At 43.5% G+C, this 12,415-nt stretch overlaps 1 protein-coding gene across 3 annotated transcripts in view; it reads right to left on the bottom strand.

The window, feature by feature from the left end:
* Positions 1-12,415, bottom strand: part of ASTN1 (astrotactin 1) — a 356,585-nt gene that overhangs the window by 123,355 nt on the left and 220,815 nt on the right. The gene's annotated exons all lie outside the window — the stretch shown is intronic.

The raw sequence follows: 12,415 nt of genomic DNA, 5'->3' as shown, positions 1-12,415 counted from the left end.
GCCCTTCAGTGACTTAGCAACAGGTATAGATTTAACAGAGCCTTAGCTTTGTCTCCGGAGAAGGCAATGGCACCCCACTCCAGTACTCTTGCCTGGAAAATCCCATGGATGGAGGAGCCTGGTAGGCTGCAGTCCATGGGGTCGCTAAGAGTCGGACATGACTGAGCGACTTCACTTTCACTTTTCACTTTCATGCATTGGAGAAGGAAATGGCAACCCACTCCAGTGTTCTTGCCTGGAGAATCCCAGGGATGGGGGAGCCTGGTGGGCTGCCGTCTATGGGGTCACACAGAGTCAGACACGACTGAAGTGACTTAGCAGCAGCAGTAGCTTTGTCTCACTGAAGAAACAGGGGGAGTATGATTTCTTGGAAAGACAAAGCCTCCGGAATCAGACAGTTCTGGGTTCAAACTCTGTTCTACTGTTGAGTCAGCTGTTTGCCTTTGGGTGATTATTTGCCTTGTTGAGTCTAATTTTATCATTTTCAAAAACAGGATTGTTAATAGTGGCTTCATAGACACCATGAAGATGAAGCAAACCTTTTAGGCCAAAGCCACAGCTCATAGTGGGTTCTCATCATGCTCCCTTCCCCTCAAAATGACTTGAAGGTTCTGGGTTTTTGACAGGTCCCAGATGGTTTCAATCATTACCATGTCACTCATTCAACCAGAAACAACCATGGTATTTTTGAATAAGACTTAACTACCTTCCCTGGTGGCTCAGACAGTAAAGAATCTGCATGCAATGTGGGAGACTCAATCCCTGGGTTGGGACAATCGCCTGGAAAAGGAAATGGCAACCCAGTCCAGTATTCTTACCTGGAAAATCCCATGGACGGAGGAGCCTGGCGGGCTATAGTCCATGGGTTGCAAAGAGTTAGACACGATTGAGCGACTAACACTTTCTTTTCACCAGTGTCTCTAGTGAGTGGGCTTCCAAGGTGGAGCTTGTAGTAAAGAACTCACTTGCCAATGCAGGAGACTAAGAGACAAGGGTTCAAACACTAAGCAGCTAAGCATGCACACGCACCCTAGCATTTGGATGTCGCATATACTTGAAACTACCAAAACTATTTCTTTTCAATAGCATATATCTCTATGTTAACCCAGATGTCCAACTCCCAAATTATTTACTCCTTCCAGCAAGACTTATAAAGCCCAGCCTCATGTGGATACTAGGTATGTACTAGGTACAGAGTGAACTGGGCCCTTGCTCTCATGGAATGTACAGTCTCCATGTATAACCAATCATACCAACCAATAACCTAACTACTGAGGATTTTACTGCAGACGTGCCTTTGGCTTTCAAGGACTACAGAAAGTCAGGAGAATAAATTGACATAATCATTTGAGACTAAATCCAACACTAGGAATTAACCCAGTTGTTGTCAATGGTGTCAACAATAGAGGGCATTTAGGGAAAATTTAGGGCAATCGTCATTGAATGACACAATGACTGCAGGATATTACTGGCATTTAGCATGTGAAAGTCGCTCAGTAGTGTCTGACTCTTTGCAACCCCATGGACTATACAGTCCATGGAATTCTCTAGGCCAGAATACTGGAGCGGGTAGCCTATCCCTTCTCCAGTGGATCTTCCTGACCCAAGATCTTCCTGATTTAGTGGATCTCCTGACCCAGGAATCGACCCGGGGTCTCCAGCATTGCAGGTGAATTCTTTAAAGGGCATTTAGAAGTCTCGAATTTAGAAGGCTGTCCAGTGTTCAGGACAGCCCTGCATGACAAAAAATTCCCCCAGGCCCTGCAAACTTTTGAATGTCTTGCTGCACATTTACATAGGTAAAAACCTGCTTATTATTATCTCAGCCTAGACACTAACTCCATTTACCCACAAGCACAAAGCAGCTTGTACTGTTTTAATATAAGATGAATTGTCTAGGTGTATAACTGCCATGTAAATTAAGAGAAGATTATACAAGATTACTCGGAAATTTTGCCAAGATTGGTTCATAGTTTGGGAAAATCACATCATTGTTTGCAGTGCTGTTCATGGTCTTTGAGTCACCAATACAGCATGTCTACATCAACCCAATTGCTCTTATATATATTGTGTATTACATATTACTTCACATTTTATATTATGGGGACCCTACATTAGTAGAGTCTACATGTCTACATTTGACATGCAAATGTCTGTCAACTTTATTTCTCCTATTGTAATACTGCAGAGAATTTATACATTAAAATAGCTACATTACTATAAATTATTTATTATCACTTCTCTTTTAATTATTCAGAAAACGAAGATCATGGCATCCAGTCCCATCACTTCATGGGAAATAGATGGGGAAACAGTGGAAACAGTGTCAGACTTTATTTTTGGGGGCTCCAAAATCACTGCAGATGGTGACTGCAGCCATGAAATTAAAAGACGCTTACTCCTTGGAAGGAAAGTTATGACCAACCTAGATAGCATATTCAAAAGCAGAGACATTACTCTGCCAACAAAGGTCCGTCTAATCAAGGCTATGGTTTTTCCTGTGGTCATGTATGGATGTGAGAGTTGGACTGTAAAGAAAGCTGAGCACTGAAGAACTGATGCTTTTGAACTGTGGTGTTGGAGAAGACTCTTGAGAGTCCCTTGGACTACAAGGAGATCCAACCAGTCCATTCTGAAGGAGATCAGCCCTGGGATTTCTTTGGAGGGAATGATGCTGAAGCTGAAATTCCAGTACTTTGGCCACCTCATGCGAAGAGTTGACTCATTGGAAAAGACTCTGATGCTGGGAGGGATTGGGGGCAGGAGGAGAAGGGGATGACAGAGGATGAGATGGCTGGATTGCATCACTGACTCGATGGACATGGGTCTGAGTGAACTCCGGGAGCTGGTGATGGACAGGGAGGCCTGGCATGCCGTGATTCATGGGATCATGAAGAGACGGACACGACTGAGCAACTGAACTGAACTGAACCACTTCATATTATTTTAAATTTTTATTTATTTAGACTTTATTATATATGATTTCATTTACAGATTAAAAAAAGTTAAATTTGTCATAAAATAGAGTGTTGGGTCCGATAGGGTTGAGACACCAACTTAACCCAACCAGCTAACCAATTAACTACTTGAAGGAGTTGGTAGCTGCAAAGTAAGGCCACTGGGTCTCTATAAAGGAGTGGCTGGGATGAGTGCATTCCTTTTTTATGCTCATTATTTATAAACACTTTATTCCTGGAATTCAACTTAGGAATACCCTGAGGCAACTAGAATTGGCTCCAAAAGGTATCCAGACACCATCCTATGAATAACCCCTGCATCAAATAAATAGCCCACGTGTGTTTTTCATGTTTGTTTTGTTCATTGGAGGTAAAGCCACAGAGTGGGGTTTGAATATGATTCTTTTTTGCTGAACAGTAAGTGTGGCTTAAGAGCAGCTAAAAAATATGTACTAATTCAAGAAAAAGACTAAAAATTAGGGGAAAAAAATGTCCCATCTGATTCTAGATACCTAGAGAAGGCAATAAAAAGAGAAAAGGGACCTGCAACTTTCTCTCTCCTTTGGACAAAATCATATTTTATTTACTATCAGTTGAATAATTTTAAACAACACACGTTTTGCCTTCAAGTCATCTCCAGTACTCAAAATGGGTATAGTGTGTAATTAGCGTTAATTCTTGGCATGATTCCTTGGTTGTTTGAAATATATTTTGTGGAGCCAAATTTTAGACTAGCATTGATTACAGCGTGGACAATTAAATACATAGAATAATATAAATAAACCTGTATTCAAGCCATAGGTAAAGAATCAGTGAGCCCAGAAACATTGATTAAGCACACGTTGACGTGCTGTCAGATAGTCAGGGCAAAGAGACTTCCTGCTCTCAAGAGTCCGGAGTGTCAAAACAGGCAACTCAGACGCGCCATCTGGACCCCACCCTGTTCACAGGGACAGGCAGCAGGACATAGTGGGTAGGCCGTGGGTTCTGGCCTGCCTATTCCAATTCCAGCTTAGCGATCAATTGCTGTGTGACCTTGACCAAGTCCCTTAATCATTCTGTGTCCCCATTTCCTCATCTGTGAAATGAGGCTGAGAGTAATAACTTTATCAACCTGGCAAGGCTGTCATGAGGTGGAACTAGTTACTATGATTAAAGCGTTCCGAACAGCGTCCGGCATTCAGTGAGTGCCATACCAGCATCTGTTACATAAGTGAAATGTACTAGTTACCTGAATCCAATATAAATACTACAAAAAGGAGATTCCCAAGCTTTTAATGAGGAAGCAGTGTCTTCCCTTCAGAGGCAAACACAGTACCACACCAGGCTTTAACTCAGCTTGTAAATGTATTTGTGTTGTCTGGAGAGGAGCCAACGATGCGTGTGGGAGACAGACCCCACTCCCACCTCCCATCCGGGCCCCACTTCACAGGGACTCTACAGCACTGACCTGAGATGCAGAGAGGAGAAGGACACGCTGTGAGAGAGGAAGAGGAATCAGAGAGTCTGCAAATTGCTTCAGCGAGGAAGGAAAAGAGAATTGACTTCTTTCCTTCCCTTGAGTCAGGGATGATCTGTCAGGGAGATGGGGATTCTTATTTGATTTATTTAGCAAATATTTATGGAGGGCCTATTGTGTGTGAACTGTGATACTAGGCAACGGGAGTCGGCATAAAGAGATTCTTGCTCTCAAAGGAATCTATAGTCTTTCTGAAGAAACACACGAACGCCCAGACAAATAGCAGGGAATGAGTAAAAAGGAGGAGGCATGGGACTGGAGTAGATAAGCTAAGTGGTCCTGGCAGCGGCAGATCATTCACCCTGGGCGCCGGGAGGGCTGGGTGTTGGCGGTGTGTGGCGGGGTAGCAGAGGGGAGAATGATGCATGTGAGTGGAGAGGCCACAGGGGGCCACCTAGGAAAAGGCAGGGTGAAGTGATGGAGTATGTGTGCTCGGTCATGTCCGACTCTTTGCAACCTCACAGACTGTGGTCCGCCAGGCTCCTCTGTCCATGGGATTTTTCCAGCAAGAATACTGGAGTAGGTTGCCATTTCCTCCTCCAGGGGACCTTCTTGACTCAGGGATCCAACCCAAGTCTTCTGACTCTCCTGAATTGGCAGGCAGATTCTTTACCACCGAACCACCTGGGAATCCCTAAGTGATGAAGAGCTAGACCTAAAAGTGCTGAAAACACTTAGAGCTGAGTTACCTGAGACCAACTGAAAGAGGAAGAGGTCTTTGCATTAGGCGTTCTGCATGTGAGCCCAAGATACATATCCATTTCCAAGCTCAGATGGAAGCTGCCACGGGGATGCCCGGCAACAGGTCTAGAGGCCCTAATAATTGTCCCTCTTCTCTGTTTCTCACTCTATCGGACCATTTTTTCAAAATGGCTCATGCACATGGTGGAGACTTGGCCTCTCATAGCTCCAACTCATGTCTTTACAAGCTCAGGCCACAGAGAGACACTGCCCATCCACGGAAACAATAATCCATGGAAGAACTGCTTGATCTATCTCAGATCAGATGAGGAACCCGGACCAGTCTCTGGGGCCAGGGAAGCAGAAGCATCCAAACAGCTTCAACTCTCATTCAGTTTCCAGGGCTAGAGCCGGGAGGATGGGGAGTGTCAAACAAAACGATCATTTCCAGCCCAGGTTCCCTCTGCTCGTGGTGGCAAGAGCTCGGCCTCCCACCAGGAATGGCTGGCATTACAGAACAGACTACACCAATATTAGTTTTGGGGAAAGAGTACCCACCTCGGAACCCAAGGATAGCATCAGGCCAGATGCGGGGCAGGAGACTGAACACCTTAGTTGGAAGAAAACCTGAGCCTTTTGACTCCAGCTTAGGTAATGTGGCCTGCAATATTCTCTGTCTTACGCTGGGCAACCCAGTCACATCTTGGTTTAGGAAAATTAGCAGAATTGGAAGTCAGAATAGAGCTTATCTGTTTGTTTGTCAATATCGCCAGTCTGACAAATCAAGACCCTGAAGATGGTCCTCCTGTGTGGGCAGCTACAGATGGCCTAGATTCAGGGTCCTCTCGGGCCAGCACAGGAGCCATCTGGGGTTCACTACCTTGAGCAGAGGCATAATCTGCACCACAGAGGAGCCACTGTCACAGGAAGACATCAGCCACTGGGACACACGTGCAAACTGGATAGGCTGAGAGCTATTCGTAACCTCGTCTTTGCCTTTTCTTCTCTGCCCTGTCTCACATAATTCCAAACAGTTTATGCAGAGGCTTTGTTAAGCACTGGAAATTTCTAAGCTTTCAGTTTCTCTCCTCAGTTCTTGCTCCTCTTTCCCAAGACATATCCGCTATCACAGGGTTTTTTCCGTTAGTTTTTCCTTCTGGTTAGCCCAGAAGTTGGTCGTGGCCTTGACCTGACTTGACTGGTTGCTTGGGCATTCCTTCCACCATGTAGCCTAGACCCAACTGCATGAGTGGAATCCAGCATGGCCAATGGGATGAGCCCTTCACATCTGTTCTCCTAGGGCAGAAAGGGACCACTCCTGCTCTGGATAAGAGTATTTTTAAATTTGCTTTTTGATTAAATGCTAGTCCCAGCTTTCCAGGCTTCCCTGGTAGCTCAGTCGATAAAGAATCTGCCTGCAGTGCAGGAGACCCAGGTTCGATTCCTGAGTTGGGAAGGTCCCCTGGAGAAGGAAATGGCAATCCACTCCACTATTCTTGCCTGGAAAATCCTATGGACATAGGATCCTGGCAGGCTACAGTCCATGGGGTCACAAGAGTCAGACCCGATTTAGGGATTAATCCACCACCCAGCTTTCCACCTGGGAAGGGAACTTGAAAGTTTCAGAATGGGAGAAAATAATAGCAAATGAAGCAACCGACAAACAACTAATCTCAAAAATATACAAGCAACTCCTACAGCTCAACTCCAGAAAAATAAACGACCCAATCAAAAAATGGGCCAAAGAACTAAATAGACATTTCTTCAAAGAAGACATACAGATGGCTAACAAACACATGAAAAGATGCTCAACATCACTCATTATCAGAGAAATGCAAATCAAAACCACTATGAGGTACCATTTCACACCACTCAGAATGGCTGCGATCCAAAAGTCTACAAATAATAAATGCTGGAGAGGGTGTGGAGAAAAGGGAACCCTCTTACACTGTTGGTGGGAATGCAAACTAGTACAGCCACTATGGAGAACAGTGTGGAGATTCCTTAAAAAACTGGAAATAGAACTGCCTTATGATCCAGCAATCCCACTGCTGGGCATACACACTGAGGAAACCAGAAGGGAAAGAGACACGTGTACCTCAATGTTCATCGCAGCACTGTTTATAATAGCCAGGACATGGAAGCAACCTAGATGTCCATCAGCAGATGAATGGATAAGAAAGCTGTGGTACATATACACAATGGAGTATTACTCAGCCATTAAAAAGAATACATTTGAATCAGTTCTAATGAGGTGGATGAAACTGGAGCCTATTATACAGAGTGAAGTAAGCCAGAAGGAAAAACATAAATACAGTATACTAACACATATATATGTAATTTAGAAAGATGGTAACAATAACCCGGTGTACGAGACAGCAAAAGAGACACTGATGTATAGAACAGTCTTATGGACTCTGTGGGAGAAGGAGAGGGTGGGAAGATTTGGGAGAATGACATTGAAATATGTAAAATATCATGTAAGAAACGAGTTGCCAGTCCAGGTTCGATACACGATACTGGATGCTTGGGGCTAGTGCACTGGGACGACCCAGAGGGATGGTATGGGGAGGGAGGAGGGAGGAGGGTTCAGGATGGGGAACACATGTATACCTGTGGCGGATTCATTTTGATATTTGGCAAAAGTAATACAATTATGTAAAGTTTAAAAATAAAATAAAATTTAAAAAAAAAAAAAAAAGAAAGTTTCTGGTGAGCATTGTCTGGTGATGGGTTTCCTTGTAGAGGACTTAGGACTCATCACCTGGGAACGAATGAGGGGGAGAGATACAGATGAGAGATAGATAGATGATAATAAACAGACATGGAACAGGTGAGGGGATAGTGTGAGAGAGAATACATGTATGTATATATGTATGTATGAATGTGCATACACAGTTCAGTGTATGGAAAGAATATTTCATCTGGAGGCAATAATGAAAAAGGCATTTCACGATGGACTTTTAAAAACAAGGAGCTTCTTCTGAACTCATATATTCTTCTACCTATCCTTAAAGAGATCATTTTACAAATGAAAATAATGTGTCCATAGTTAAATGAAAGCACATCCTTTTAAGCTTGCTTCTGGCCCACACTAGGCTAGATTTCCGGCAGAAGCATGGTTCCAAGGTTTCCCCCCAGCCAGTCAGAACACTCTGGGGTTCTGGTATAGGTTGTCATATCCACATGCAATGTGAGGGCTTTTGAGAAAAATGTTCCTGTTCTTAACTAGGTAAATGCATTTGCAAGGAAGGAGCAGTGAAACAAAGAGAATAGAGGTTTATTTTTTTTTTAAGTTTCTGGGAAAAGGTAGTTTGAGAGATATCCAGGAGAAAAGGTGAAGAGAAAATTGGTAAAAATGAGTTTTCTAGCTATGCAGTTGGGTGAAACATTCCACACCTCAATTTACCATGATGATAAAATGACATTATTATGTGCCACTATCTTCATATCAGCACCAGTTCTGGGAGGAATAAGGGCTGGAATGGCTGATTTCTCGGATATCTGGTAAAGCTATAGCTTTATCAGAAGTTAAATGACAAGAATAATGATGTCTAGTGTTCCTACAGGACACTTGAGGGCCTGGAGGCCTTTGCAGACGTTTCTTTACCTGGAATTGTTTCCCTCTCTCATTTGTTTGGGTAACTTACACTATTCTTTAATTCTAGCCTAAAAATTACTTCCCAAAATAGACCTTCCCCTCCAAGACGAGGTTATGTTCCCTTGTTATATAAAGCACCCTGCACTTTCCTTTATAGAACCTATAAATATAATCAATATGTTATACATTTAGTTAATATGGTCCCCTCATCAGATATAAAAGACTCTATCATCATCTTCGCCACGTCCTCACTATCCACCGTAGAGCCATCACACAGCACGTACTTGGTAATGAACCAGACCACATTGCAAATGAGGTTTTGGGTTGGACAGATCCGCAGTCCATTGTCAGATAAGACTTAATGTTTTCAGCCCTGGTTTCTAAAGCTATAAAATGAGGATAAAATAGCACCTAGAGTTGTTAAGGGAGCGTGTAGAGACCTCACACAGTGCCGGCCACACAGAACAAACTCAGTAAATGTTATTGTTCATTATAATTAATATTCCCATTTGGTAAATAGAAAATTCATGTCTAACACTACATTTTAAACATAAAGTGTGATGACAGGCTGTCTTTTCAAACTGTGTTATCTTTAAGTATGTAAATCTCATGTAAAGAAAAATGAAATATTGGTGTGATTTTATTCATTATTTATTACCTATTAATCATCTGGTCCCATCACTTCATGGGAAATAGATGGGGAAACAGTGGAAACAGTGTCAGACTTTGTTTTTTTGGGCTCCAAAATCACTGCAGATGGTGATTGCAGCCATGAAATTAAAAGAAGCTTACTCCTTGGAAGGAAAGTTACAACCAACTTAGATAGCATATTAAAAAGCAGAGATATTACTTTGCCAACAAAGGTCCATCTAGTCAAGGCTATGGTTTTTCTAGTGGTCATGTATGGATGTGAGAGTTGGACTTCGAAGAAAGCTGAGCACTGAAGAATTGATGCTTTTGAACTGTGGTGTTGGAGAAGACTCTTGAGAGTCCCTTGGACTGCAAGGAGATCCAACCAGTCCATCCTAAAGGAGATCACTCCTGGGTGTTCATTGGAAGGACTGATGCTAAAGGTGAAACTCCAATACTTTGGCCACCTCATGCGAAGAGTTGACTCATTGGAAAAGACTCTGATGCTGGGAGGGATTGGGGGCAGGAGGAGAAGGGGACAACAGAGGATGAGATGGCTGGATGGCATCACCGACTCAATGGACATAAGTTTGAGTGAACATGGAGTTGGTGATGGACAGGGAGGCCTGGTGTGCTGCGATTCACGGGGTCGCAAAGAGTCGGACATGACTGAGCGACTTAACTGAACTGAACTGATAAATGAGTTTACTTAGAGGTTTTTTTACGCAGAAAAATAACATACTTCCCAGTAACTAGCAAAGCAGCTGGAATGTGACCATGGAGCCAGACTGAGTAGGGTTAAAACCTGCCACTGCAACTTACTAACCTCAGGTCCTTGGTTAAGGTCATTGACTTTTGCCATCAGACGATCCTATCCACTTGCCCTAGTCATGCCAACACCACCCCACCCCCACCCTCCCTCCACAATTCAGAGGCTGGCTCCTTTCATAATTTTTGTTGACTTCAGTAGCCATTAAAACGATCTTTCCAATTCTCAAACCATTCACTGCCTCGACTTTTCTCCTCAAACGATCCTGTCCCCCACTCTCACTCCCATGATCATAGCCTAGATTGCCAATATCTGCAACCTCTCCTTGGTCACAGCTTCAGGAATCCCTATATCTGACCAACACTTCCTGCCCTCCCAGTTCATTCTTCCTATACCCACAGAATATTTTCTATCCATCTGAGCCTTAAAATGCATTCATCTAACCACCATTTTATTGACCCTCACCCACCTCATGTACCCTCTTTCCTCTTTACTCAAATTAAATTCTGTGATCCATTATTGCAATCACCCTTTCAAGGAACCTCAACTCTCTTGCCCGCCATTGCTTCATCATACTTGTCTGAAACACTCCAACACTGGTTAAACTCAATGACCCCGTGGCTTCCATTTCTGTGTCTGCACAAATGAATGTTGCTGGCAACCACGCTGACTGGTCTCCCTTTAAATCCTACACCACTGACCTCAAGTGGGCTCTGCATACTGCCTACTGATCAAACTACATCTTCCCTGTCTGCTCTCCCTCCCACTCTCAAGATCATTATCTCATACCTTCTTTCTCCTCACACCTCCAACACCTCCTCCCCCATCCTCACCCTCAGCTAATGGTCTGCTTCCTACATAATTGGGAAAACAGAGGAAGTCAGATTAAAAGCTGGCCCCACCACATCCAACCACCCACCCGCTCCTGTGCCCAGTACTTGGCCCTCCTTCCAGTAATTAGGCAGAAACAGTTTGTGCTCCTGTCCAGAATAATCCCTTCTTGACTTACCCTTGGACGCCAAGCAATGAGATCTAAGGGGAGAAGCCCTAGATGGAAGTTACAAGTTCAACACCCTTCTGCTATTATGACCTCAAGCAAGTGAGACTACCTTAGAGCCTCTGTTTCTTCAGATGCAGAGTGGGATCCTGAGTTGAGCATACTTAAAACTTTATACTGCTGACCAAACTGTGTATACATTTCAGATGCTTAACAATCTTTGATTTTTCATTTTTAATCAACTTTATTTTTGCAGTATTTGCTCTTTTGCATACATGTGCTTGAGTTTTGCATAATTGAGTTTGAGTAATCTCTGGGAGTTGGTGATAGACAGGGAGGCCTGGTGTGCTGCAGTCCATGGGGTCACAAAGAGTCGGACACGACTGAGCGACTGAACTGAATTGAACTGAATTGATACGTGTGCTTGTGTATGTTTAACATGTTATCTCATTTAAAGATAGAATGGTGAAAAACTGATACAGATCCTGCCTCTCTGTGGCTCAGTTTTCTTACTTATAAAATGGGATATGGAGAAGGAAATGGCAACCCACTCCAGTAATCTTGCCTGGAAAATCCCGTGGACAGAGGAGCCTGGCAGGCTACAGACCCTGGGGTCGCAAGAGTCGGACACGACTTAGCAACTAAAACCACCACCACCACACTTGAAGCTAATATAATATTGTAAATCAGCTATACTTAATAAAAAAAAAAATTATTAAAAAAAAAAAATAAAAAAATAAAATGGGATAACAATGTTGAGTCCTGCCCCCAAAGCCACAGGTGCAAGGCAGTGCACCAAGGCCAGAGAAGCAGAGTCCAGAACCAAGGTCACCTCCGAAGCTGACCAAGCCTCTCTGTAATCCTGCCAAAACCCTCGCTGGTCATCACTAACACTCTCCCTGACTTCCAGTTAGGCAAAGATGCCCACTCCAGTAGACACCCTATAGCACCCAGGCCAATCACCTAACACCAACCTTCCAGCAGGAATTTTCTTTGTCTTGAGGCTATAAAAATTGGTTACTAACCCAGGAAAACTGTCAACTCTCCCTGGTCTGTCAGGAGGTTGGCCTGCTGTGCTCACAATGCCCACTATATCTCTGCTTTTTGTTCTTAATAAACTCACTCCTTTCTGTAATATGGTATGTCTGGAAATTCTTTTCTAACTCACACTCGGACTGCCTCAACAAATACTACTACCCACCTCACTGATTGAACAGGATTAAGCAATCTAATATCTGTAAAACCTTATAATAACCTTGGA

The sequence above is a fragment of the Bos grunniens genome, chromosome 16 (genome assembly GCF_055505025.1).
Source record: "Bos grunniens cultivar Pamir isolate PY7600 chromosome 16, Bosgru_T2T1.0, whole genome shotgun sequence".
NCBI lineage: Eukaryota > Metazoa > Chordata > Mammalia > Artiodactyla > Bovidae > Bos > Bos grunniens.
This window is presented reverse-complemented; position numbering and strand designations above follow the sequence as displayed.